The sequence below is a fragment of the Spea bombifrons genome, chromosome 11, assembly GCF_027358695.1.
Source record: "Spea bombifrons isolate aSpeBom1 chromosome 11, aSpeBom1.2.pri, whole genome shotgun sequence".
Taxonomy (NCBI): Eukaryota; Metazoa; Chordata; class Amphibia; order Anura; family Pelobatidae; genus Spea; species Spea bombifrons.
The window spans coordinates 17,929,967-17,957,834 of record NC_071097.1 but is presented as its reverse complement, the minus strand read 5'-3'; the positions used below and the strand labels follow the sequence as shown (position 1 = coordinate 17,957,834).

Sequence of the window (27,868 nt, the reverse complement as noted above, 5' to 3'; positions counted from 1 at the left end):
TTTACATATCAATCTCTAAATAGAAGGTAGTGTGATTCCTCCCTTCTGTACTAAATGACACTGCAGTTTTGGGTTTATACCTAAAGTAAACTAACATGTATGCCAGAAATGTATTCCAAAATGAATAATTGCCTCAATTAGCCACCAATGTTTATGGCAAGGGTTTTGGAAGTCCAGAATGCATTGCCACAAAGTATATTGTTACTTACTACTAATTGGTAGTCAGACATAAAGTAATGCTCCAGTCATCATAGTGCTCCCAAACTTATGGGGGGATTTTGGGTTTGTCCCTTTTTTTTCACCCCACCCCAACTTTATTCCATACAGGAACACATCTCCTGCCACTTATATATTTACTACCAGTCCGTTCCACCACGGGCTCTGCAAGGAAACAGATGACCAAATACACACCAGGACAGGCTCTGCCACACTGACACCCAAACACACACACCAGGACAGGCTCTGCCACACTGACACCCAAACACACACACCAGGACAGGCTCTGCAATACCAACACACACACACCAGGACAGGCTCTGCCACACCGACACCCTAACACACACACCAGGACAGGCTCCGCAATACCAACACACACACACCAGGACAGGCTCTGCCACACCGACACCCAAACACACACACCAGGACAGGCTCTGCCACACCAATCTCCAAACACACACCAGGACGGGCTCGTCCACACTGACACCTACATCAGTACGGGTCAATCTACACAAAGCATAAAAAATGCTTTCCATACTGGTTCGTTTTTTGTGCGTTTCCTCCTTGTGTATTGATGCCCCAGCCAGGCCCCCCCTTTGGTTTTAATGTATTCCCTCCCACACCCTTGTGTATTGCCCCATGTGCATTTGTGCCCCTCAGCCAGCCCCCTTTGTGCATTTATGCCCCAACACCCTTGTGTATTGATTTATGTGATGTACTCATGTGTATTACCCCCAGCCACCCACCCCCTTTCTGTATTGATTTATGCGATGCCCCAATCACACTGTCTGCGCACATCGGGGGTGGCATATCTGGCGAGCAGAGTGGCATTTCAGGGGGGCATAAAGCATATCTGGGGTAAAATACATGTATTCCTGTGTATTTGGTAAAATACTGTTTTACCATTCCACTAATATGTATTTTCTCTTTAAAAATATAATTTTTTTTTTGCGGCCTATAAATCGGGTGCGGCCTTTATTCAAGCCAATACAGTGTATCTTAATGTCTGGTAATTATTTAAATTGTTTTAATTATTTTCAATCTACCCTACTGAAATAACACTACAGGATATGTTGGTGCTATCCATATAAATGAAATGTAATACAACGTAATGGGGAAATTAATAAATAATAAGAAGAAGCCGGCCCTGCTCAAATTAGCTTTCAATCTAGAACGTCAACTGAACAATGACAACCTTATGCCCTGTGTCTCTTTAAAATTTAGGACCTTGAAACATTTTGAAAAGCAACTAGTGGGCAGATATGATTGATATACACTTATCTTGTAACAATTTAATGACTCGATATTTAAATAGTTTCCCCTCTCTCTCTCTTTCAGCAGCTCTGACTCCATTAATTCATAGTGGAAAATGCTCTTAGATAATGCACTTGCTTTGATCTTCCCAACTACACCACCTAAGCAACTTATTAGAAAGAGAAGCTGGATTTGTAGAAATACAAGTATGTGATAAATTCTTATATTCTTATCTTCTAAAAACACACCAATCCTCTAACATTTCCTTTGCCCTTTCCTGAGTAGCTTTGTGTTTCAATTAAATTCATATTCAGTGTGACACAATGCTTTGGTTTTCTTTGTACAAAAGGCTTTTTATAACTGCTTATATGTGTGTGAATGATACATTATTTAATAACAAAGTAAAATTAACCAGTGGTATTGAAATGTGTATGGCTCAACAGCCCAAAATCTTAAAATACTGTATGTCTAACTGATTTAAATGGAATGCTCTGATACCCTTATAAATCTTAGAAAGTTAATAGAAAGCAAAGCAATTAACATTGTCTTACATGTCTAAAATGTGAGGTATTTATCTATATATCACATACATACACACATAATATATACCGTACTTGCTCGCCAGCAGTAAGAATGGAGGCTGCTCAGACACGACCCCGATGATGTCATCGCTGAGCTATACCTCGGGAACGCTTAAAAGAGGGAAGTTCCTGGTGATCCTTGCTTGGTATTCTGTAAGCCTTAGTATCTAGCGTTTCCTTGTTGTTTCTTCTGAATTTGACCTGGATTGTTAACCGTTTGCTGCTTCTCAGGAATCCCTGTCCAGTACAGTTTATCTTCTACCTGTGCCGACTTATTTGGGATTTCCTCAGGGCCTGGACAGCTTGCCATCATTGAGGGGGGGACAGTGAATTCCCTAGTTCATCAGGGTATCATACAGGATAATGCCAGGATGGCTCTCTGCCAGCTGAAGCCCAGCAGAAGTTGGGTAATGCTGCAGGACAATAGGCCATAGCGAAGTAAATATACTACAGAATGGCTTACAAAAAAGAAAATCTGCCTTTTGGAATAGGCCACTAGAGCCCAGACTTTAACATTAGATCCTATGGAATGACCTCAAGTGAGCCGTTCACACCAGACATCCTAGGAATACGGCTGAGCCTAAGCAGTTCTATAAGGAGGAACGGTCTAAAATCCCTACAGAACGTTGTGCAGAACGTTGTCAGATAAGCAGCTACTGTAAGCTCTTGTTTAAGGTTATTGCTGCCAAAAAACGTACGACCGTTATTACATCCAAGGTTTTGCTTGCGTTTTCCGCCAGCACGGTAAATGTCTAATGGGTGTGTTCGATAAAGACATGAAAGATTATCATTGTTTGTGTGTTATTAGCTTAAGCACATTGTGTTTGTCTACACGTGTGACTTAGATGTAGATCAGATCACATTTTATGAACAATTAGTGCAGAAAACCAGGAAATTCCTTTTACTTGTCACTGTATATCGTGACACCTTAAAGCCCAAGGGAGGTGGAACGGTCGGTTCTAGGTAATAAGTAATAGGTAATTGTGAACAAGCTACTCAGCGTGGGTGTTGAGTCTGGTCAGCTTGTGGCCCAGCAAAGAATACATGTATACGTATAAGTTAGCTGGGTCATCAGCGATTACATAGAACTTTTGTTGCAAGTCTGAAATATTTAGGAAATTACAGAAATCTATTATGACTATTTTAATGATAGGATCAACAGATAAATGGTGCTATACAATGCGTTATAAAAACAATAATATAAGCAGAGATAGGAAATGTGGTGGGCATCGGTCATTATACAAACTATTCATTCAATACGAAAAACATAATTCAAAAACAGTTCTGAAAATAAGAGATAAATAAGAGAAAATAAGGTATTTTACACCATTATTTTTTTAGATAGACAGATCATAAATATCACATTAGATTTGTTCAATCCTTTCCTATAATGTGAATGGCGTCATTATACACAGAACGCATAATCCATGTAAAACAAAATAAACATTATAATAGCATTTCCTGTTGAAGTCAACTAGACCACATCGACATTGCTGAATTTAATGTTTATGTAAAAGAAAATTTCTTAAAATCTTATAAAAGATCCATATTATGACCAAGAATATGCATCTATTTTTAACCATGAACCAAACAAACAGAAAAATTGTATCTCCCTACCATGATTTCGGATGTTCCTTTGATACGAGGTGTAGATTAATTTGTAACTCCAATGTCAATGTCTCTTTTTCTGAGGTAACATTCTGCATATGGGAAATCAGAATTCTCTAAGACCTGGAAAAAAGGAAACCAACAGAAATATTTAACTTAGTTTTATACATTTTTTTTCCTATTTAACTATTTTGAGGAGAGATGAAACTGAAAAATGAGTCTAGACATTTTGCGTCTTCCTCTTAATACGGTCCTGGTATGGAAGGAGTAGTCTACCGATTTCATTTTTAATCTTAATGTCCTGTGTGACTAACAATTTATTTATTTTGAATTATGCCCTTACATTCTTTAAATACACTGTACTTTTGCTATTTTTCATACAAAATCTGTATGTAACCCTACTTTATATTTGTTTTCTTACTACCTCCTATCACAAATTGACACACTGTTCCTTTGGTTAACAGAACTGATATATGTTGCATATTTTCCATGTCAAGTAGGTCTTTAGAGCCGATAATATATATATACATATCTGAAGGCAAATAACTGTAATAGTTTCCACATGGCAATTTCCAATCAGATGCAAACACAAAGCAAGTTTCCTTTATTGGCTGCTTTTACATCTATTATCTCATGTGCTATTCCTAAAACAAACAAATTATGGTTGTACCTGCACTTGTAACTAAGAGCACAGGAAACATTTGGCGCATGAGGTAATTTAAACCGGATCCAGGGAATTACAAACCGAATATTCATCTCAAATCACATCTGGGAAAGCCCGTAAAAATCTTAGACAATATGGCTGATCCTGGTATTTACTACAGCTGGTGGTGGTATTTACTACAGCGCCTGACATGTATATTATATATATTCATCCCTGCCAACTGCCCTGGTTTATTAATATAATTTTAACTGATGTATTGTCTAGCAGGCCCAAACCGGCCATCTGGCACACTAGGCAAATGCCCTATGGGCCGCCAAAGCCATTCTCAGCCGATCTAGGGGAAGATCAGGTGCTGCAGCGTGCAACCAGCAGCTGGATATGCCCAACCGCGCGGGACGCGAGCATAACAACATAGCATGCGGCCAGGGAAGCCCCGCCATTGCCAGTCCAGACCTGTTCTACAGTGTTTTTTCCATACACATGGTTGAGAAGAGAGAAAAACAGATTTGAAATGCAAATTGGAAAAATCCTTGATCCTATTTCTCTTACACCTATATACCGTACATTTAATCCCTGAATGAACACTTTTGCAACTACAGAATTTGACACATAATTCTTAGTCCCGTTGAACATGCAACACTGCCAAGATATTATTTAATAATGCAATATTTTTCTCATTCGTAATTTTAGTTAGTAACACTTATGGGAAACAAAAGTACCTTGTACAGCTCTGTGGAATATTATGGCGCTATGTATAATATTTATATCTACATATAACACAATAAATGACGATGACAATGATAATAAATATTATTATTTCTTATTATTAACAATAGTAATAGCAATAATAATAATGAAGCAGACATCGTTTGCGGTATGCAAAAAAACTGAAATCTTGTAACTGGCTCACATTATTAAACCAGGGCTAAATACTACAATCTCTGTAATAATAGCTATACAAGGGAACTTTATCTCCCTAGCCGGCTGCACACAAGCTTCTGGTACCAGAGATAGTTTATGATAATAAAGTCCATAAAGCATGATACTATGTCCTACTTGGGTCAGCAGTCTAAATGTAATATTCACTGGGGGATTATGGGAAACAAAGGAACTGGATTCATTTGTTTCTGAGGTGACAGTTCTTATATGTCATGGAGTGTATATATGAATATATGTATACCTATGCGCAGAGCGCTTTGCGATATATTTCATACACTTGAGTTTGCAGAATTGTTGCAACTCACACCTTTGTGAAAAGCAACAATTAGGGGATACAATAAAAATGGAGTCTCACATTTCTCATCAGCTCCGACTGTATTTAAAAGCAATCGCCAAACGCATATGCTGACTGTTGGTTTACTTTTACATCTGGAAGATATTACTGGAACACAAAAACCCTAAACCCACAGCTCTTTATCCATTACTCTAATAGGGGGGGAGGTAGCATTCTGTCACAAATGAAAACAAATTAACTGTTAAATATTCATATGGTTTTAAGTGTTTTTGCTTAACTGTTGTGCATCCAACACACCGCTCAAATGGTTTTAGAAACAGAGTGCGTTCAGAGATGAGATTCTAGTAGATGCTCAGATGGAGCGTGGTACTGTGTTAACCATGGGAATACCGGCCACTTGTACAACCAGACACCTTTATCGGCTAACTTTACTAGAACTATAGTGATAGCTTTCGAGACAATTAATGTCATCTTCAGGCTTGTTATACAATTAAAGCTGTCTTTTACATGCATTTACATAAGCGCATGCAATGAAGCAGATTAAATCATCAGCAAAATCCATATGATCAGTCATTAATAACAGCATGATGTACAAACTGCTCCAACTGATGTCAATGGTTCCTGGAAGTTTTAAAAATTACACTTTCGAAAGGAACATGTATGCCTGTATGATAAAAAAATTTCAGACCATTAATCAAAAGCGTTCATCCAGTGTATTTATTTTACCTGCCGTAATTCCCTGGGTGTGGAATCATCCAACTAATGCAAATAATTTCATATAACATGGTATCCAAACAATATATCTATGTTAATCTATACCTCTACTCACCCAATACAAAATCGTACCACTCAATAGACCCACTCCTAGTATAGTATAGTATAGTACCCCTTCTCTCTGCATTTCTTATGAGGCAGAGCACTTCCAGGGCTTAGTCAACACTATAGTCTGCATTATGTTGATAATGAACAGCTGTTAAGGCAAATATGTATGATAGGTAACTGTGTAGGGGAGGATAACTCAGATCATGGGAGGATCTGAACACTATTTAAGTCAACAACTCTTAGCGGAATACCCCGACAAAACTCTACATGCATCCCTGCCTCAACAAGCTTACATTGATGGCACATAAGGCATGGTATTAGAGTATTACTACTTTCATATTCTATGTTTTGCACATTTTATTAGCAAGTATTTTAATTCATATGCCTAAAGGGAAAAGCCTACTAAATCAAAATATTTCAGACCTCCACACTTTAATGGATGCCCCTTGGTGTTTTGCATGTTGCAGACTTTAGATGTTGGCCTTCGTATTGTATGAAGAGCTGTCACAGTTAAGGGCAAACTAAATCATTACTAAGGAAAAAACAATGCAGGTGAAACCTGAAAAGGTCTGCACAATAAATGGAGTAGGAGTGTAGGAGTGTTTTCCCCCAGCTAAAACCATTTTAAATACAAGTGTAGTGAATATATTATTAAAAACCATTAGTGCAAGCTTCCAGTATTTATGCAGTTAGGCCCATCATACTCATGAAAAAGCATGTTTTTAAAAAGAAAATGTAAACTTTGTTTGGAAATCTTTTATCACTTTTTATGGTTTTCCACTTTTATGTTCCTGTATTTAACCAACCAAACAATAAAAGTAATAAAACCAAATATGCAATAAACAAAACCCTCAGAGCTGGTAAATTTCTGTAGTTGTACATACATGTAGATTTCATTTGAAGCCCATAAATAATATGGTACACCGTATACTGCATGGTAGATACACACACGATGGGGAGGTATATGGGATGATTATATCAAAGAAACATCGTTACACATAAAAATGTCCCTTTTTTATGTTTTATTTACTTCTGGCGCACTTGTTTTTCATGGGTTGAATCTATCTGTTTTATAGTTTTACGAGGAGAGGGAAGTTGACAGGTAAGGGGGCACCTGTCGCATCACAACGTCTGATCCTTCATACATACACAATGTCCAATCATTTCAGGTATCAGACAGTTGTTCCTGCGTGTTGACAAGCTGATCAGCTGCCACCATGCTATTAATGTTTCCATATGGTTTATTTCTCTTTGGGGAGATGCTGCAGATTGGACACATTCTCTTCCTCTTTAAGTGTGTACTTCACATTGGGATATGGAAAAGTGCTGCTGCTCAGCAACCGATTAGAATAGTCATGGGCAGTGGGGATTCAAAAAACATTTAAGACATAATATGTAATTTTCTGAATACCAGCTTCATAACATGCCATGTTCTCTTGGTATTAGATAATAATGTCTAACCCCTCCAAAACCTTAAGTTTTTTAACCAGTTTAAATGGAGCTCTGTGATGCAGCTGAAATTCCATCACTTTGTTTATGTTCTGTCCTTGGAATATTAAACTAGTTTTTTCCATATCAGTGACAATGTCCCTCTATCTTCTGTAATTGACTGTTTGACTTGTTTGCCCTCCCAGAAGTCAGAAACCCTTTCCTCTATATACCCTTCTTTTAGTTTAAAAAGCAGAAACTTGTAAGATGAGATTTCACATCAGAGGAAACAAAGAACCCTGTGTGTTTCATCACACCATATAAAAAAGAATGCTCAGAAAGTATCTTCAGTTTACCAGAATTGACTAATTAGCATTATATTGGAATCCTCAGGATTCTGTGAATACAAAACCATTGATCCTATGGGAAAAAGAGAGGTTAGGTTCCTGCAGGACCCTGTTCACCATAAACTCATCATTTAATGTACCATTATTGTAAGATATTATTATTATACTTTGCAAATGTATTTTATGCACTGTTTACTTTGTAATAGCGTAGCTCACTCAATTATTCACTTACACTGTCACTGCTCATTCTCACACACATTACAAGATCCTTGGAAGGCACTGAAAATATGTATCTAATACACGTACGTTATCACTGAGCTTTATCACAGCCTTCTATCACTTAGGCATGCTCACCAACGCACTTGCACTATGCTTGGAACCCTTTATCCCATCTACAACGCTGAACCCATCTGTGAAAGGTGTCTTACACATAGCTGCGACCTGTGAGGTGGAGGTGAATAGCAAAAATGGGTTACACTTTGTCCCACGAATAAGCAAATTTGTGAAGGTGGAGCATGTAAATAGCAAAGATTTACTGTAATAGCTATACACATACATGGGGACTTCCTGGAGTCCTCCTTGCAGGATGCGAGTAGGGGGTCTTGCTAACTAATATGCAGAAAGAAGGCAACATGAGATTAAAGGATGATCATTACATTTAAAAAAAACTGTATTTGACAAAACTGTATGTGAAATAACCTCTTTGATGGGCTGGACTATTCATCTTCTAATGAAGAGAATGAGCCTCCTCATCAACCAAGTTATCAACAAGCTTACACTCAACTTAAAATTCACACACAAGAAAGTGGTAGAAAATGAGAAGAGGGTCCTGCCCTTGCGAGCTTACAATCTAGTTAGTGGTTGAGGGGAAGTAAACAGTCGAGAGGACTGCATGGATAGCGACGAGTTAATCCAGTTAGGATGATCTGTAGAGGCTACTAGTCATTCCGATACTACACACCACCAACCTGTTCTACATTATGGCACTAAGGTGAAGTTGAAATAGAAATTGGTGATTTATGAAGTTTATACTAACTCGAGCATTTCATGCATATACAGCATATATGGTTCATATTTATTATATATACACATTTGTTACTCTAGACATAATTATCACTACCCTAGCTACAATAAACCTCATATGTAGGTAGGATGGAAAAAGAATGCTGAGAGAATGTAAGTTGAAAAAGGGCAACTCTGGCCATATGTTATCCAATTTTATTACAGTAATAGAAAGAAAGAATTTGACAGCAGATAAGAACCATTCAACCTAATTTTGTGCTATAAAGACAATCATTAATGAGTCCTTGCTCAGATCTTAGATTCAGGATATCCATATGTCTAACACATGCATATTTAAACTCCCTCACTGTATTAACCTCTAACAATTTTGCTGGGGAGGCTGTTCCATTTATCTAATTAAACCAGTCCACGATGCTTAAAATGTGTGTAAACCAAGAACCGTAGACGAGTACACGTCCTATAACAAAACTCTGTAAATCAAGAGCCGGTGCAGCTGTCCCAAAATGTTATTAAAAACCTGTATTCATTATTGATGAATTGTTAAGCTGCAATATCATATGTTTCTGTACTGGTTCTAGATCCCCCTGTGACATACCTCATCGTAGGTGCTTTTTCTGTCATCAGTGGGAAGTCTTAATTTACTGGCATATCTGGATAAGTCAGCATTTACCTATTATTATAACAATAGTTTTTAAGGATGAGCAAGCCAAGTGAAGAAGTAGGCTGACCTGTAGGGGTGGGAAGGTTAGTCTGGGTAACCTATAGCTACAGAGCCGGCCCTATAATGGGGCAGACTGGGGCAATTGCCCCAGGCGGCACTTTAGAAGGGGCGGCACTTTGCCGCCCCAAGCGTTTTTTTTTTTTTTGAAGCGGAGGAGAGAGAGAGAGAGAGAGAGGGGCACCGAGTGGTTTTCGCTTACCCGCTCGGCGCCCCTCTCTCTCTCTCTCCTCTGCGGCGAGTCTCCCTGTTCGGTCCCGGTGCCGGCTTGTAATGCAGAGCGCCGGAAGTGACGTCAATTTCCGACGCTCAGCATTACAAGCCGGCACCGTGGCAGAGCAGGGAGACTGTTTAAAGGTAAGTACCGGCGTCGGCGGGGGGGGGCTGCGTTTTAAACTTCGCCCCAGGCGGCGTTACATCTTCGGCCGGCCCTGTATAGCTACATATATCTCCTTAACTAGACACATGTTTGGTGTTCTGCTGTTGAAGGCACAGGTAAATTCATGATCCATGCATGCAATGGCACAAGTTTTTCTCTGCCCATTGCCACCAATAGCATAGTTTTTATGTCCTTCAGTGGCACAGGGCTACCTCTGCTTCTGCCATACTAGAGGTTCTTGGATGTAATAACCTCCTAATTAACTCTTTCAGATGCATACATTTTATCTAGATCACCATTGTTTCTCTATCCAATTACAAAACAGCATGAAAGGAATGGGACTAAAAGGTGTCACATAAAGCCCTTTACTGCCATACCCTCAATAAAAGATTTGTTGGAACCAATGCTCTCGATGTCTACAGCTGATCTTAACTGGAATGTAATGCTTTGTAATGGCCCTAGAAAAGATTTTTAATAATCACATTGCACCTATAAAATATGCTTTCTACAAATAATGCTTGCCTATCCATTCTAATATATTCTTGTATATTTTCCTTCCTAACACATACGAGCACTCACACATTTATGCTAACACTCCTAACACACGCAAATCCACACTAACAAACACATACTCTCCCACTAACATATACAAAAACAATCTTGCTAACACACAATCCCTAAAAATAAAGCAAGAATTCAGCACAAACCCAACGAATACGATTCAAAAAATCGTGGGGATTCTGTCAGACTATATGGCCATTTATTGCATAGCCAGCCACTACATCAAAGTACCCTCCACACGCACATACATACTGCCTAACCCTCACACTCTCTTCCTCTTCCCCTTATGTTATATGGAGCCTTCTTCTAGCTGTGTTTGCAGCCCCACTTTCACAATACATGACCACGCTTGAGTCTTACCTCCGCAAAGAAACCGGCCTCTGATCAACTCTTATATCCACATCATCTGGGGGCAGACCTGAGGAAATCCCAGGTGTGTATATGCTTGTACATTAGTGTAAGAATCAGAATGTGATCGGAAATTGATTCTGCAGTAAAAGTGATGCTATGTGTGCAGTATATATGAGAATAGCTACAATGAAGACTCCAGGCAAGGTAAGAGGTAAGAGAATGAAAGGGTAAGTGTGTGTGTGTGTGTGTTTGTTAGAGTGAGTGTATGATCTAAATAGAATAGTTGGGTTAATGATAAGTTCTTGCCTTTCACTACTTACAATAAAAGTCAATTTCCTTTTAGCATTCAAACCTCATTCCCTTTGACATCTAAACCAGCTGAGTAATTCCAGTAAATAATTGGCACATGTTAACCTATGTATGAGCAATCCCGCTTGTTCTATGTCTCTGCTAAGACTAGGCAAGGGTCCAAGGAAACATTTCACATCCTTATAAGCATATTAGAAGCCCTAATGTGGCCATACTTAGCACGAAAAAAAATTTCAGCTACATTTTCAAAAGACAGAAGGAGAAGAAAGCATGGCAACTAATGTTGTCAAAGACAAAGTAACAATTTAGGGGAAAAAATATATGCGTGTCAGCCAAACCCACTTAGAACAACAATATGATAATTGCAGAATTCTGGTTTGCACAAAATACCAAATGCAAATGTCACTGGAATGGCCATGTATGAAATGTAGACCTTGGGCAACATGTGTTGAAGTGTAAAAAGGAACCAGAATATTTGAATTAAAATGATCAACATTATGTATAATTCTCCCCTTCATTAGAAGGGACCCACTAGAGTCCCATGCAGCTCATGCATATTAAGTGCTTTAATATGTATTCTCCCTACATTATAGTAATTTGCATATAACAAGCAAAAAGTTGCTTACTCGGTAATACAACCTATGCCTATGGATAAGCGCTAACTTTAAAGCGAAACGTGTACGGAGTTTAACTTCATGTTTTCCTTTGGTGCAATATACAGGTACCCCTGCTTTATTCTAAGCAGTGGATCATAAACTTGCAATAAACAAAGATTCTTGCATACTGAGAAGTTTGTACATTGTCATTTGCCGGCTCCCGTGGAGACGGTTAAAATTTCTTACAAGATAAAACAAACACAGGTTTTAGGTGGTTGACATCATAGTGCCTTGAACTACATGTTCCTTAAATATGTATTAATAGCTTATTTATTAATAGCTTCAAACACCCTGTACATTAAATCCTTACATTCTATTTTTCACCCTGTTTCAACATCACTGGGCCTTATAAATATATAATGTTATTTGCACCATTTAGCAAAAGCAGATCAATGAGGTTCCACCAACTGATACTTTTCCTACACTGGAAACCTTCTTACTCCTGGCACACTGTGTCTTTAATCTTATCTGCCCGATAAAGTCAAGTATAACTTAATCCTAAAAATTGTAGATAACAAATGGCTGGACCGCTTTAATGATAACCCTTCATAAAAAAATGTAGATTTAAATTTGTTAGTTTTAAAAAGGCAGACTTTCAATTTCCATTCATTGTAACCTTTTTTGAGATCACATACATTAAATGTAATATAATACATATTAAAAGGCTTTGTTGTTACAGTGGTAGAAAAAAAAAAGAAACTTTGGGATTAAAAATCTACTATGACATCATAGGTAAAGTAGCAGTGGTGCACAAAGGCTGTTGACAAAAGGCTTTTGGGTATTCATGGTCACAAATGGTTAATTTAAAAACTATAGGAATCATTTCACAAGAGAAAACAAGAACATTAAGTGATTTTTTTCTTGTTTAATAATAAGAATAGAGGAGCTTTTAATAACACAACTATTATATGTAAACTAATCCACATAAATATACAAACACCTCTTCGGAAAAGAGGAAACATTGTCATTGCACTTTATTATGTATCTTTGCCAATAAACAAAATTACATAATTAACCTTCACATTCGCAGGGAAAATGACCAGATGCTATGCTTTCCAAGCCAAGTGGTTTTCTCCTAAGGACAGCCACAAGCATTGGACTTGGACCGTTATCTAAACCCTGAATGAAAATATATTTAATTAAGAAAAAATAACCACATCTGACAAGGGCATGTGCAATTACCAGCTGTGACGTGACAATCAAAGAACATATGTAGCATTAATACAGAAGGTACACGTTAATCATTACGGTGAGCCAAGATGGCACATATGCAAGAGATAAAGCCTGCCCAGACATAAGTGATACAATGTGAACTGTGTCAAGTGTGTTGGAAAAAATATCCTGTTCTTCATGTAGGTGAACTCCAATTTTTTTTTTTTATTACAAATATCAGATTAAAAATAATTATTCAAAAATATTATTTTGTTTTCTTTTTTAACCCCTTCAAGTCCAATGATACACCTGGTACATCAATGGTTAAAAATCAAAACGAAAAAACCTGGGTCCCACGTCACCCAGACTGCGATAATCATAGGGTCACAGCGGGGTCACATTCGCCTAGAGCCAATCACATGCACAGATATAGTTAGATGACAAATGCAATGCTTGTAAGCAAGTGCCGCCTTTGTCTCTGTTCTCTGCCTCTCTCTTTGTCACTCTGATGGTGCGCTGGAAAGAGACACGGAAGAGAAAGAAAGTGCGATTCCTTGGGCCCCTCAGGTTTAAAATTATATAATTATTATTTTTACCTAAATCTAAGGGGTTAGTTTTTATATAAAATTTTACTGTGTATTAGATAATAAGAAAATAACGTCTTACATGTATGAATATCATGAAAAAAAATCATGTAGTTTTTTTTCCCTTCTAGACCTAATTTTATATATATATATATAGATATATATATATATATATATATATCTATATATATATATATATATATGTGTGTGTGTGTGTGTGTGTAATTTGTGTTGATGCGCTAAATGAGAAATAGGGAAATAATGGTTGAAGAAAGACACAGCAAAAATACCAAAATTGCTCTGGCCCTATAGCCTTAAAAAGGCCCTGGACCTTAATGGGTTAAAACATTTCTAGTTTTTGCATAATAGAAACAAAGAATTTGAGGGCCGATAAAAACCATTTGGTCCTTCTAGTCTGCCTAATTTTCCTGGTGTACAAACACAAATGACAGTTTTTGGTCTTGTTTTGGATTCAGGATGGCTTTATGCCTATCCCACGCATGGTCACATTCTGTGTATTAGCTTTTACACCCTTCTAATGGGAGACTGTTCTATTTATCCACCCTCTAATAAAGTGTTGTCGGTAGGTGCATATTAGACATGTGTATGTGTTCTAGCACTGTTATTTTAGGCCGATCTACTAAACACCCTGACTATTTATCTTATTGCCTGTAGTAAACAGTCCAGTATTTAATCACCCAACCACACACTCCAACTAATGAAAGTCTTTAGAGGAAGTTATTAAATTAACCTAAAAAATATTTCACTGCCATAAAGAATCAGCTCTTTGTAGTGTTTGGGAAAAAGTCACCAAAAACAACACTTCACTAACAATGGCAGCTTCCATGTTTGCAGGTAAAGGAAGTTTTTTGGACCAACAAGGAACTGTCTAGATTAAACATTAACGTATCCCACCTGCTGAAACGAAGCAATGACCTTGATGTAAACATATATTCATGCGTAAGAAATATATTTTTTGTAAAATACATCCATGCTTTGTCCTACTCTTATACAAATAAAATACACAGCTGCCAGCAAGCTGTAGAACTAGAGTCTCCTAAAACAACATGAGCCCATGAGGTGTGTTACAGCTCCCAACATGGACTAACAATATTCACATTCAATCTTCACCTTGGGAGGGGAAAAAAACTTCAAATGCTCTGATGAGGTCATGCCTTTGGTGGATATTAGAGCTGGAAAATGTAAAATCAGAATATCTTAAAATTGGAACACTGATTAAAAATAAAAAAAAAGCAGAAGATGGTTTCTAGAGCTGGTTACCATTGTGGTTTTATCTGCAAGGTGACAACGTCTCTTTAAAAGTAAATTTTAGAATTTAGATGACACAGTGGTTTTATCAACTGATGGCCATTGATTTTTATATTATAGGCATTAAGAAAAAGAAAAACAAAACATTGTTAATCTGATACTAGCAAAAACAACAAAAACATTTAGTGAAAGTTCCCCTTTTAGTAATACATGCTCAATACACCCATCATGTCAAAATCAAAACTCATCCCATTACAAATTCCCTGATATGCAGAATTCCCAGCTGTTATCTGTTGTAACATCAAATTCAACGCTGGCAACTTCCTACCAAACACCAAATCTATGGCTTCTGCCATCTCTATTTTGTCATACTATGAATCATGACCAATGGTGACAGTCGAATTATGGTGTTCCATTAGATAGGGGGGAAAAACGTAGTCTCCTTTTCATTTTGCAGTATTAAAAGTTGTTTTTTATGTTCATAACACCACAAAAAGTGCATTGGTGTTTAGAACTTATTTGATTTCTTAAAACAAATGTGATGCAAGAAACTACGATCAACAGAATGGGATATTTTACGTGTTATAAAAGCTAGTGGCAAGAGCAGACCATACATGGAATGAAATGTCTTTGATATAGCCTGATGCCAAGTTGAATTCTGGAAAGCCTTTCCTCTTGTATAAACAGTTAGGCGCACAGCATCTTATTTTTTTATACAATCTGAAGAAGCAAAGTGGGATTAATCCCATGCTGTATTTTAATGCTCCTACTGCTTCTTCATAAAAGGAAATGTATTTAACATAACACGACTTACAGATTTATCTCCTTTAGTCAGCATCCAACATTCATAACCTGTTTTACATTCCACAGAAACAATGCCTAGCTGTTTAACAGAGCACAGAATGTTTCAGCTACCTACTCACAGGACCACATGGGTGCAGCATGACTTTCCATGTTTTCCTCTCACATTGAAAAATGCCTTTAAAGCGGAATCTGTCTCTGGTATAATTATATCCCAGATTTTCAGGACAGCAGCTCTTCAGGGTAAAATAGGTGCAACTCTTAAGGGTTAAACTAGGTTTTCATTTAGGACAATTGGCTATGGTCATGCTGTGTCCAAAGAATTGTATTTCCTATTCTTACATATGGGTGACGCATAAGCAGCTGCTATGGGAATGTTGGGTCTGATTTAATGAACTGTAACAAAGTCATCAGCGCTGCCCTTACTGCTGAGCTCCAGGACATTAGGTCATATCCCCATGCACAGCATCGTTTAGAGGTGTAATGGATGCTGTGTCAGCTAGGCACAGTTCTTCACAGCGTAAATGGGCCAGCTAGAAGACACTGGTCAGCTAGTCAACATACTAGGGAACACAGTTAAGTAACAAGCGCCAACTGCTCAAACTTGTATACATGTTTTGCACATTTTTTTCTGAAACTCAAATCAATAGCTTTTGCCATATAAAGTCACCTCTAAGCAGATCAAAACATCCAGATAGCTAATCTATGTAATTGAACACTTATGTTTAATTAAAGGTTAAGTTGTGGTAAAAATGTGGCCATAGCCCCTTGGCACAAACCAAGATATGACCTTAATAAATCTAAAGGCGAGGTTGCTGAAGACAGTTTAATGTCAGAGGTCAAGACTAAGCACAGCAACAAGCCACCAGGTAGTTATACTGCATCAGCAAGGCCTCTCCCACACAGAAATTCAAGTCAGACATGGATTTTTAGATGTTCTGTCCAAGCTCTTTTGAAGAAGCACAAAAGACGAGGCAATGTTAAGGACCGTAGATGCAGTGGTCAGCCAAGAAAACTTGGTGCAGCAGATGGAAGAAACAGAAAACAGCTGGACCCTGGTACACCCATCTACTGACTTGTGTCAACGTGAAAACAAGTCAAAGTGACTCAACATTGTAAATATTTGTATCAGAAGGAGTATGCCAAAGGGCTGGAGAGCGGTACAAGAATGAGTGTTTGTAGGCAACAATGAAGCATGTTGGAGGTTCCTTCCAAGTATTCCTGCGAACAGAGTTGGGATTTGGTCAGAATCGATGGTCTCCTCAATGCTTAGAAGTAAAGGCAGATACTTACCCATCATGCAATACCATCAGGGAGGCATCTGATTAGCCATGTCTATTTTAAAGCATTCTACCGTGACAGCTTTTTTCATGCTTGCTTAAAACTTTTGCACAGTACTGTATAATTTTATATATTTATACACACACACATACACACACACACACACACAATATATTTTTCAAAAGTTTCCACCTTTATCAAAGATCAAATGGACCAAAAATAAATTGGTAATTCATACATATATTTATATGTCATATTTAATTCAATGTAGAACTATTAATTAAGATTATGCAAACCATTTTCATCAATTAAATACACACTCCCTTACCAGACCTGTCTGTAGGTTTATAAGAAACAACCTTAATATTCTAGCTGCTCAAATTATCTCATCCTGGTTTTAGGCGGGGGGGGCCCACAATGGAACACACAATGTTCTTCCATGCACAGGAGAACACGGACAATAGATACAGATGGTCCTTTTTAACTACCTGCCACCCAAGCTAGTTAAAGAGCTTAATTTTTATGTGTATGCCTTCATTAGAAGTCCCAGCCACTTTCCTCCAACACATAAAAACAACAACCTCATCACACAAAATTATGACTATATAAAATAGATCACAGCCTCTTAGCTTTTCCATGGCCTGCAGGGCAATAAACTATTCTTATTCCCGCTTCATATATAGGTTACTTTTATACCACAAGCAAATAGTAGACTATGAATGACAGTGAGCAGGCAGCAGGTAAACTGATCTTAAAAGGTAAGGTGTAAAATATTTACCAGCTGTTCCATAATTAATGATGTCACCAGCACCTGGACTAGGTTGTAACATTCAAGATCCTTTCGTTTAGAAAAAAAAGCAAACAGCCTGTTTGCTTTGTCTAACATCCCATGCAACTTTCAGCAAATACATGCATATGACTTGAAGAAAAATTACATTTAATATATCCATTATGGAATAAGGGGATATTTTGCAGCGTGAACCTTTAAATCACATTCACAAACCACCAATATTGTGTACTTCTGGTGTTAAACACAACTATAGCATAGTGTAATGACAACCAGTCTAAGTGTTCTGCAATAGCCATAAGAAACACATTTCAAGGTTGGTGTTGTAGCTTTTGAGGCTCTTCTCAAACGATCACCCTTGGACAAGCTGATAACCAAGTCCTTCTGACTGAGGATATGAATGAATATACAATTAATACTTCTTATCCATTACACTTACTTTTGAGTACAAACTTTGTTAGTCCTTTCTCAATTTTTCCCAACTCTCAACGGCTCAAGATAAGGTTTGTGGAACTTTGCTACAGAAAAAAAAAAACATATGCTACGGATGTGTGTATGTTATAAAAATACACATACACGAAAAAGGACTATTTCTAATTCCGATATTTGAGAATCGGAAGCTAGTTTAAAGCAGCCAACCAGTAGCAAGAAAGAGCTCCTATTAACAGTAGTGGGAGCACTTTACATATGGGTTCTTGTTAGACCTCCCAGCACACTGAGCCAGGGCTGGATATATCATATGTCAGGAGATTTCCTGCACAGGACATAGCTGGGGTAGGGAAAGAGGCAAATGCATATAGGGGAATTCTGCAGAATTATCACAGATTCGCCATAATGTGAACGGGACCTCTCAGTTATCATATGCATTAAAAAGCATTTGATAGCTGGATGCGTCCCTTTAATGGCAGATTGCACTCAACACCACTCCAGGGTTTACTATGGTCAATAGTTCCCCTTCCAATATTCACATGGTGAACAGTTCTCCCTATCATTAAGGTGACCAGTATAGATAGGCACAGCTTATGACGGTATGCAATGGGAGCCAACAATTCTCATCAAGTGCAGGAACCTCGAACATTTGAAGAGAGTATCACCACTTAAGGAAGGAAAGGCAACAGGGTAACTGATGCATATGGACGTGTAATCATATACTTTTATATGAAATTATAACAAATTAATAAATGGTATTTCTCAAACTTCAAAAGAGTTTTTATATAATGTTTAAATAGCAAATAAAGCTAGAAATGACAGAAGGTAGCTGTAATCGCTACATTAACTATACCATTTTAAAGAATCTGAGACTATCTCCAAAATTTACTAGCCAGTGATGGAAGCTGTAGTTCGCCAATCGCTGGAGAGCTACCTGTTGGCTTCAGTGACCAAAGCAGAAATGTTTGTGGAAAATATGTTTCTCTTTCTTATTCTTTCAAAACATCATAACGTTTTTCAGACTATTATTTATCCCAAGAAAAACCGCAAATGCTAAAATGACAAATAAAATAAAACTCCCATACGAGGAAACCCCTAACTTGGGCGGCTTTAACAAGCTAGTGAGATAAGTACGTAAGCATCTTGGTATACAAACGTCACAAAAATAGTTAACCCTGTACATCAACAGAGGTGGAAACCTAGTGATTAATGCGTGCGTAGCTCAACATACCACTCAAAATCCCACAATGCAATGCACAGAGGAGCAAATGCTGCATTACTTGGTGAATGTGCATAAACATAGCCACAAGTTAATTTTGTTTTTATTGTATATTAGATATTTTCCTTATATACCTCAATACAAAACAATTGCTAAATCTACTATTACCGAAATGCCTTAATGTGCAAAACAACCAACCTTAGGGGTTGTTTATTTCTAAAATGTAAAAATAAAGAGTGGGGCCATAGGTCGATATTGGGAATAAAGCTTGATCTGAGGTTATACAGTGTAATCATTAGAGAGATGCAACTCTTGTTTTATTTATATAGTATTCTGAGTATCTTAACAGAATCGGAAAAGGTCTAAGCAGCAAGTAGGACAATATGATGAGCGCACTCTCACTACCACAAACATGCACAGAACATGGACTTTAAAATCCCCTGTAGCACTCATGGGGTTAAGGATTATTTAAGTGGATTGTAATCCCAGGATCATGGCTGTCAGTCTTAAATACATGTAGCAGTCTAGAGTAGTTTGACGGATGTTAATATCTGATGGATCTGATCCAGTGAAACCCAAATGTAAGGAGAGGTAAGGAACAAGATTCACACAATTAGTGAATACACATAGGCAAGGCCACCTGCTCAGCTGCAGCCTCCTGCAACATCCATCACCTGAGCACTTACATGGACAGATCCATTCATTTGGCAAGTTCACGTTAGATACCAGCTTATGATAAACAGCCCCATAGATACTCATTCATATATCAGCCTTAAATAGATGATTGTGCTGGAAGTGGGATTTCTGCTGTCTGTTGCAAAATGTGCACTGCTGACTTAGTGACTGTGTTTAGCTGCAGTCTCAAATCATTTGCAGGCAACACTAAGCAATGCAGATTCATTTGGACAAACCAGGATTATATGTTTCAGATATAACACACAGATAGATAAGCTTCCCACTTATAGATAGGCATGTTAAGCTTTTATGTGAACTAAATGATCACTATTGCTATCATCACTTAAACATTGCGTGCAAATTCCATTTAATTGCCATTATATCCATAATAATAAGATATAATACAAATCAATTAGATGCACAGCATATCACTGCACTGGGCTGACAACCAAGATCATGTCTGCTTTTAAACTATCACAGCTTATAGCCACAATGGCAAGTTAAATATAACTAAACTTACCTTGCCAGTACAATGCAGTGCCCTTGCTGTGGACACAGAACATGCTGCTGTATTCTGCTGTGTTGTGTCTCTCTGCCTTGACTTCATTGAAGCCATCAGCATCCGCCGACCAATCACAGGAGCCTCCTCCTTCCTCATTAGAATGGATCAGGAATCGTCCACTATGATGCAGGGTTTTGCTGGATGCTGCTCTGTGCATAGAGCAAGCCTCTCCAATGCTGCTTCAGCTAGCAAACTCATGCTGGAAGGATGGAGGGGTTGCAGGAAATGTCACATTGTTATTGTTTGCTTGTTTGATATAAGGATCTTTGTTTTTCCCCTTATATATGTATCAACAGCATATGTTCTGAATATCTCTTAGAATATTCTAATAAAAGCGACCAGTACAAAAATGTGTAATAATACCGTAGCCATCATATACACTTTAATGCATACGATTGCCGAGAGGTCCCTTTTAAAATTCAGTGGTGTCCCCCATTGCAGATGCATGGAGGGATTCTGCACAATCTCCCCATTTAAATATGTCCTCATCCAGCAGTTGTCTGCCATTCTGCGCTGTCACAGGGTCTATTCAGACCACCTCCGGAAAGTGCTTCCATTGATTTAAGTTGTTGGACCACAGAGAGGAAGGGCAGCTGCAGCCCTTTTTCTGTGTTTTACTTGTAAATTCTCATAAAGTACTCTTTACAAACACATGTATCTTTTATTTAAAAAAAAATGTCAGAAATAAATGTGTTCTTTTCTGGGGTATAAACATAACTCTAAACATAACATAACACTGCCCTTACACACACCCATATGCATGTACACTGCCCTTACACACACATATAAATGTACACTGCCTGTGACGGGCCTCTGGTACCCCAGCTGGGTACACCCATCAGTTCTTTGTTGCTTCCTCCCGGAACCGCAAGGGTTAACCACTTCCAGCACCAGACAATACTGCGAGGAAAAGATCAGGAGCCGACTCTGTGTCCTCGATGTAATGGCACCGTAGCCCGCCGAGACGTAGCCATATACAGTGCTATAAGGACAATGAGAGATCCAGTGATCCCCTGAAGCATTAGACGAGACTAATGTCCAGGGAGGTAACACACACTTTATTGGGAAAACACACAGGCTTATATGCAGTTCAACAGGGAAAAGGGCCATAAATCACGTCCACATATCCCCGCCCTGCCCAGACATTCCGGCGCCACACTCGGGCCACCAAGCCCCGCAATGTCCGCATACCCTTACGCCGCCCTTGTTGGCGGCGATCCAGGGGTACCGATGGACAGCAGTTAAAAATTTCCCTGGGACGGACCGCAAGATAGCCGGCGCACGCTCCACAACCGCGCCGGTTGACCTCCGCTCTCCTGGAAGTCCCAGCGACCTAGAATCCACGGGAGGCTCCTTCTCCGGATAGTTCCTGGTCCGTACCCCACCACCTGGGGGTTAATAGCGTGAAAGGGGTGTGCTGCTTTGGTCGATGGTGTCTGGGATACGAAGCATCAGCAGGGGCGCTACTAGGTGACCACATGTCCCGGATTGCCCAGGTCCCGTGCAGCCTAATTGAAACGGCGTCTTTTTTTTTTTAATTGACGCGGAGGAGAGAGAGGGGCGCCGAGCGGTCGCTCATGAAGTTTTCAGCAACCGCTCGGTACCCCTCCGTCTCCTCCGCAAGGCATTTGCTCGGTTGTGGTGCCGGCATGTCATGCTGAGCGCTGGAAAAGGACATCAGATTCCGGCGCTCAGCAGTGAAGCAGCATACATCACGGCAGAGCAGGGAGACAGAGGCCTCGCGAACCCACTGCAGGACTTTGGAAAGGTAAGTGAACTACAAAGGGGGAGAGAGGGTAGATAGTCAGAAAGGGGGGTAGGGATGAGAAGGAGTGAGAGAATGAATGAATTAGTGTGTGGATGAATTGTGTGAATGAGTGAGAGAATATATATGGGCAGCAGGGTCTAATATATATATATATTGGTAGCAGGGGCTAATATTTATATATTGGTAGCAGGGGCTATTATTTATATATAGGAAAGGCAAAGATAGCACATCCAGAGTGTTTACGGGACAAAGATAGCAAAGGGTGGGCTGTTTGCGGACAAAAATGTTTTATGCTGGGCTGTTTGGGTATTAAATTGGTTTAGGCTGGGCTATAATTTGTGTATGTAATCTGGGTGCTGGTCAAGTTCTATGTGGATGCCAGGGCTGGCCTTTGGGGTGTGCAACCTATGATCTATGCCCAGGGCCGGCCCTATAATGGGGCAGACTGGGGCAATTGCCCCAGGCGGCACTTTAGAAGCGCCTTTTTTTTTTGTTTTTGTTTTTTTGAAGCGGAGGAGAGAGAGAGAGAGGGGCACCGAGTGGTTTTCGCTTACCCGCTCGGCGCCCCTCTCTCTCTCTCTCCTCTGCGGCGAGTCTCCCTGTTCGGTCCCGGTGCCGGCTTGTAATGCAGAGCGCCGGAAGTGACGTCAATTTCCGGCGCTCAGCATTACAAACTGGCACCGTGGCAGAGCAGGGAGACTCGCCGCAGGACTCTTTAAAGGTAAGTACCGGGGGGGATCGTAGATTATGGCGTCGGCGAAGTTTAAAATGCCGCCCCCCCCGCGGCGTCGGCGGGGGGGGGGCGGCGTTTTAAACTTCGCCCCAGGAGGCGTTAAGTCTTCGGCCGGCCCTGTCTATGCCTGTAGTTTAGGGGTTTTTTTTCTATCCCTTTAATGCAGAGTTTATATGTGATTTCCAGTTGATTTATACCTGCAAAGCTGTTTTTTGTGTTATTCTGCTGATCTGTATCTGCTATGCAATGTTTCCATACATTATTATTGTATACCTGCACATTCAGGATTTTTATGTCTGATTCTGTTTATTTGATCTATACCTGAGTTATGTTATATGCTGATTTAACATGTGATTTTCAGTTGATCTATACCAGCAAAACTCGGTTTGTGTGTTATTCTTTTGATCTATACCTGCTATGCCATTTTTGTATACCTGCAAATATAGGGTTTGTATGTCTTATTCAGGTGATGCAAGTGCTGTTTACATGTGTTGTTTATCTATAGTTCACACGGAGGAAGGAAAAGAAAGGTATGGCTTTAGCGAATGAGGGGACACAGGGACTCTGGGGATGAATATGGGGGAGAGGACCACTAAAAGTCACGGTAGGGTCAGAAAGAGGTAAGACTGCACTGACTCTCACAGTCAACCCCTAATCTGCAGTCAGTGTGGGAAATATTTTTTTTGGTGCAGGAGCGGAGGGAGTGATTGCATGCTAGGGGCGTAGAGCGGGGCCCAAGGAAATGTTTTCTGGGGTCCGGTTTTTTCAATATTTAAAAAAATGTTTTTGTTGGAAAGATTAGCTTTTTTTAAATTAAATGTATATTATTGTTACCAGTGTTTTCATATATATGTGCACTTGCACATAAATAATCTTTAATTAAAACTAGTTGTTTGTTACAAGATTGTTTTCCTTTCTTTTTTGTGGGTTGGGGGGGGCGCCAGAGGAGTGATCTGCACAGGGCACCTGAACACCTAAGGCCGGCCCTGGTGTTGAGTATCTGTGTATGTGTTAGTATAAATTTATGTGTGTGTGTGTCAGAGTGAGTGCACCCCCAGAGGCCAGGCTCTGGATCCGCCCCTGCTGGGGAAATGTCATATGTGTAATATAGTAGGACACCATATATGATAATAAACAAAACATCAACTGATATACTATGAAGAAATCATTACAATTATTTCACCTTTTAAATATTCAAATGTAATAGTAAGATAGGACAACTCATTTCTTAATCTCATTTAAAATGTAAACATACTACAGAATAAAATTAAATATGCTTTCTACACCTTCATTCCATCTACTTTCAGTGTGTGATCAGAAAAATATGTAACATTTTACAGAGTATGGCATTTCTCACGCCCATGCAGCAGGTGCTTGCTAATCTATTAACTGGATGTGAAATCTCATAAATAAAGATGGTCTTTTGTATCTAGTCATGGGTAATTCATATGATATAAGACAACTGACTTACAGTTAAGGTCAATTAAATATGCCAACTTCAAATTCTCCCTCTGGTTGTAATGTATGACAACCTGTTTTTTTTAATAAAGGGAGTAATGTTTTAACTATGTTTTTAATTACTTTTCAAAGTACTTATATATTTTCTGCTATATATATATATATATATATATATATATATATAACATATTTCTATAATGGCTGTATTTCAGGACATCCCAACCATATCCTGTATTTTCTATTCATAGCTCAGCGGTTAACCTCCTGCTGAAGGAAACATTAGAGAAGACGGGTCTGTAGAGCTTGTTTCTTATGTATTATTCAAACTGTAAGTTTGCCATCCATATGTTGGACCACTCGTATTCCTGGAGAGGAGGTCCTGTAAGGGACATGTCTAATATTTCGATTTATCAAATGCCTTTGGAGAGAGAAAAAGCTTAAGGACAAACAGCAAGACAAACACATTAACTTTTAGTTATATGAGAAAAAAAACATAGAGTCTTATATGCCAGTCCAAGAATTTCACCAGATGGACCATGATTTTTTTCCAGATGGTGCTAGAAAATAACCATCGTATTCCCCTATTTCTAAGAAATGTATTTAGTGTTTGCCAGCTGCCTCCTGTCTATGGAACACAAAATTGTGATTGAATAAGGAATCCCTCATTGTACCTCTGTAGGTCAAAAATAAATTATTTTTTTCTTTGTGAAGTCTCTAAATGCAAAAAAACAAAAAACAGTGGATTCACTAAGTTTCAAGTGGAGAATTTAACTTAAATGCATTTGAGCTCCCTTTAGTCTTAGGAGCCACAGTTTTAATGCAGCCACTTAGCCTAGCTATGTTGAGGTCAGAGATTTCACTTCAGTAATGATTAGACAACTTCCCAGCTCCCATCTTCCTCTATGGCATCAATGTCCTTCTGCCTGGAAGATTGAACTGAATAGAAACTCCCCATTTAAAATGAGCTAATGACCCTGCTTGTGGTAGGTACTGTGCCTAATTATTACGTCAGTGGGCGGCTTTATGGTTGCTGGTCTTGGTATCTGCCCATTGGCATTGGATGCATGGCTGCCTCTGCCTTTCCTGTGACTCATTGGAGGCATGTCTGTTACACTTGTGGTCAGCCTCTGCCTCATATGTGGCTTGCTATAAGATCAAGGGTCTATATCTACCTTGGAATGCTCCTAGCTCCTCCTAGTGCATTTAGTTGGCTTACGACAATTCTGCTTTTTATTTGGATTTGGCCCTTGGCGTGGACCTTGACTCGGAACTAGCTTTGCCGGTTTGTACTGCGTTTGATTTGGATCACCTGGATTTTGACCTATTTGGTGTGGTCTTTCTCTTCTCTTCTGGATCATCCCATGTATTGTGCTATAGACCTCCTCTGCAGTCTGCACCTGTTACAGACCCCACCTGCAGTCTGCCCGTAGCTGCCTGCTCTACAGATGCCTTGGTGCCCCAAAGCTAGTGTCTATAGGTGGCACCAAAAAGAAAGCCAAAGACTAAGGCAACTAAACACAGTAATACCCATTTGTCTTGACCACAGCCCGAAGACCGATCCTGGCCATGCACATGACCCAGCACCCGGGCCCCTGACAACACCCTTCAAATCTTCTATTACTTCTATGTATCTTTTCCCTTTATCTATCATCCTGTTTCTGGAAAGCCAGCTCTTCAATTTCTTGCTCTTCATTTTTCAAATTAATGTGGATGAATAATGTGAGACGCTACCAAGATTACAAAAAATGTAACAGAATGGTTCAAGCTTTCATGTTTATTGTAAAAACTGCACACTGATACTTACACAATATGAATTTTCTTAACATATGGCTGATTCAGCTGGCTAATAAAATTATAGTTTTTTGTTTTCCGTTGAAATCATTCTCCACTGAAGATCAGCATAGCCAAAGACTAAATAGGTATAGAGTCGCTATTCTTATTTATTCAACTTATGCATGTTTCAGTAAAACATCGTATTAATCTTAACCGGATGCTATTGAGTCAATAAGTAGACTTAAGTCAAAGATCTCTTTTGGAGGATGGAATTTCACACTTACAATATTGTCCATGTGGAATGTCATGGAACCAGGGCGGCAGAGGACTTTTAACTCTAAATGTCAGATGTGCCTGTCCCCACCAGAGCTCTCTTTTACACAAATCTAGAGAGCACCTTGGGATCACCCCGAAAACAACGATTTAGGGTTATATGGGCATTGATGTGCTTGGTGGCCTGATTGTGGTGCCAGGCTGTCTGGGTGGGGTATTGTTTGTGGTGATGGGATTATCTCCTAATCTGATAGAGTTTGGATAAAAGGCTGTGTGTTTTCACAACAAAGTGTTCTTTGTTTTTCACCTCAAAATGAGTTCTGTCTGATGCTTGGGGTGAGCTGCTATAATCACTTACTCTTCTTGTCAGGACAGTACATGCGCTGTATCAGCTAGATTTCGGTCAGCTACAGCGCCGGCACATCTCCATTCCGGTCCTGCTTCATCTCTCTCTCTCTACCTCTAGTTCTGTCTAGCGCTGAGAGGGTTAATTGCCGGAGTCTCGGGAAGGAAGCAACGTGTGGCGGGTGTACCCAGTCGGGGTACAGGACCTTCCGTCACATGGAATAACCCTTATATATATATATATATATATATATATATAACCTTAATCATTTCAAAACCTTAGATACAGAGAACTGGGGTTTGGGCAGGTGAAATTGTAGCTTATGAATACAAATAATATAAAATAATAATAATAATAATATAAAAATATGTATATAGTTATAGCTATTGTTTTAACAATGGTCATAGAGCTGAGGATAGATGTTTAATAACATACAATTCTGTGTGAGTAGGAAGCAATTGCTCATCTAATTAATCAGTCGTGTCAAACAGTTAGGAGTATTAGCGTCAAAAGCTTGTCTGGACTGTTGAACAAAAACATCAGTCAGGCAGGTTCCAGGGATAACAAATAAAGTACTTGAAGTGCAGACAGGCTAATATTAATGTCC

General features: G+C 39.1%; 1 protein-coding gene across 1 annotated transcript in view; it reads right to left on the bottom strand.

Moving 5' to 3' along the window:
• SORBS1 (sorbin and SH3 domain containing 1) overlaps positions 1–20,979 on the bottom strand; it is a 127,447-nt gene extending 106,468 nt beyond the window's left edge. Inside the window, exons 1-2 of the mRNA XM_053451284.1 lie at positions 20,869–20,979; positions 3,669–3,782 (exon numbers count right to left, since the gene is read on the bottom strand). The gene's annotated coding sequence lies outside the window, so the exon portion shown is untranslated. The remainder of the gene's footprint in view (positions 1–3,668; positions 3,783–20,868) is intronic.
• Positions 20,980–27,868: the final 6,889 nt, after the last annotated feature.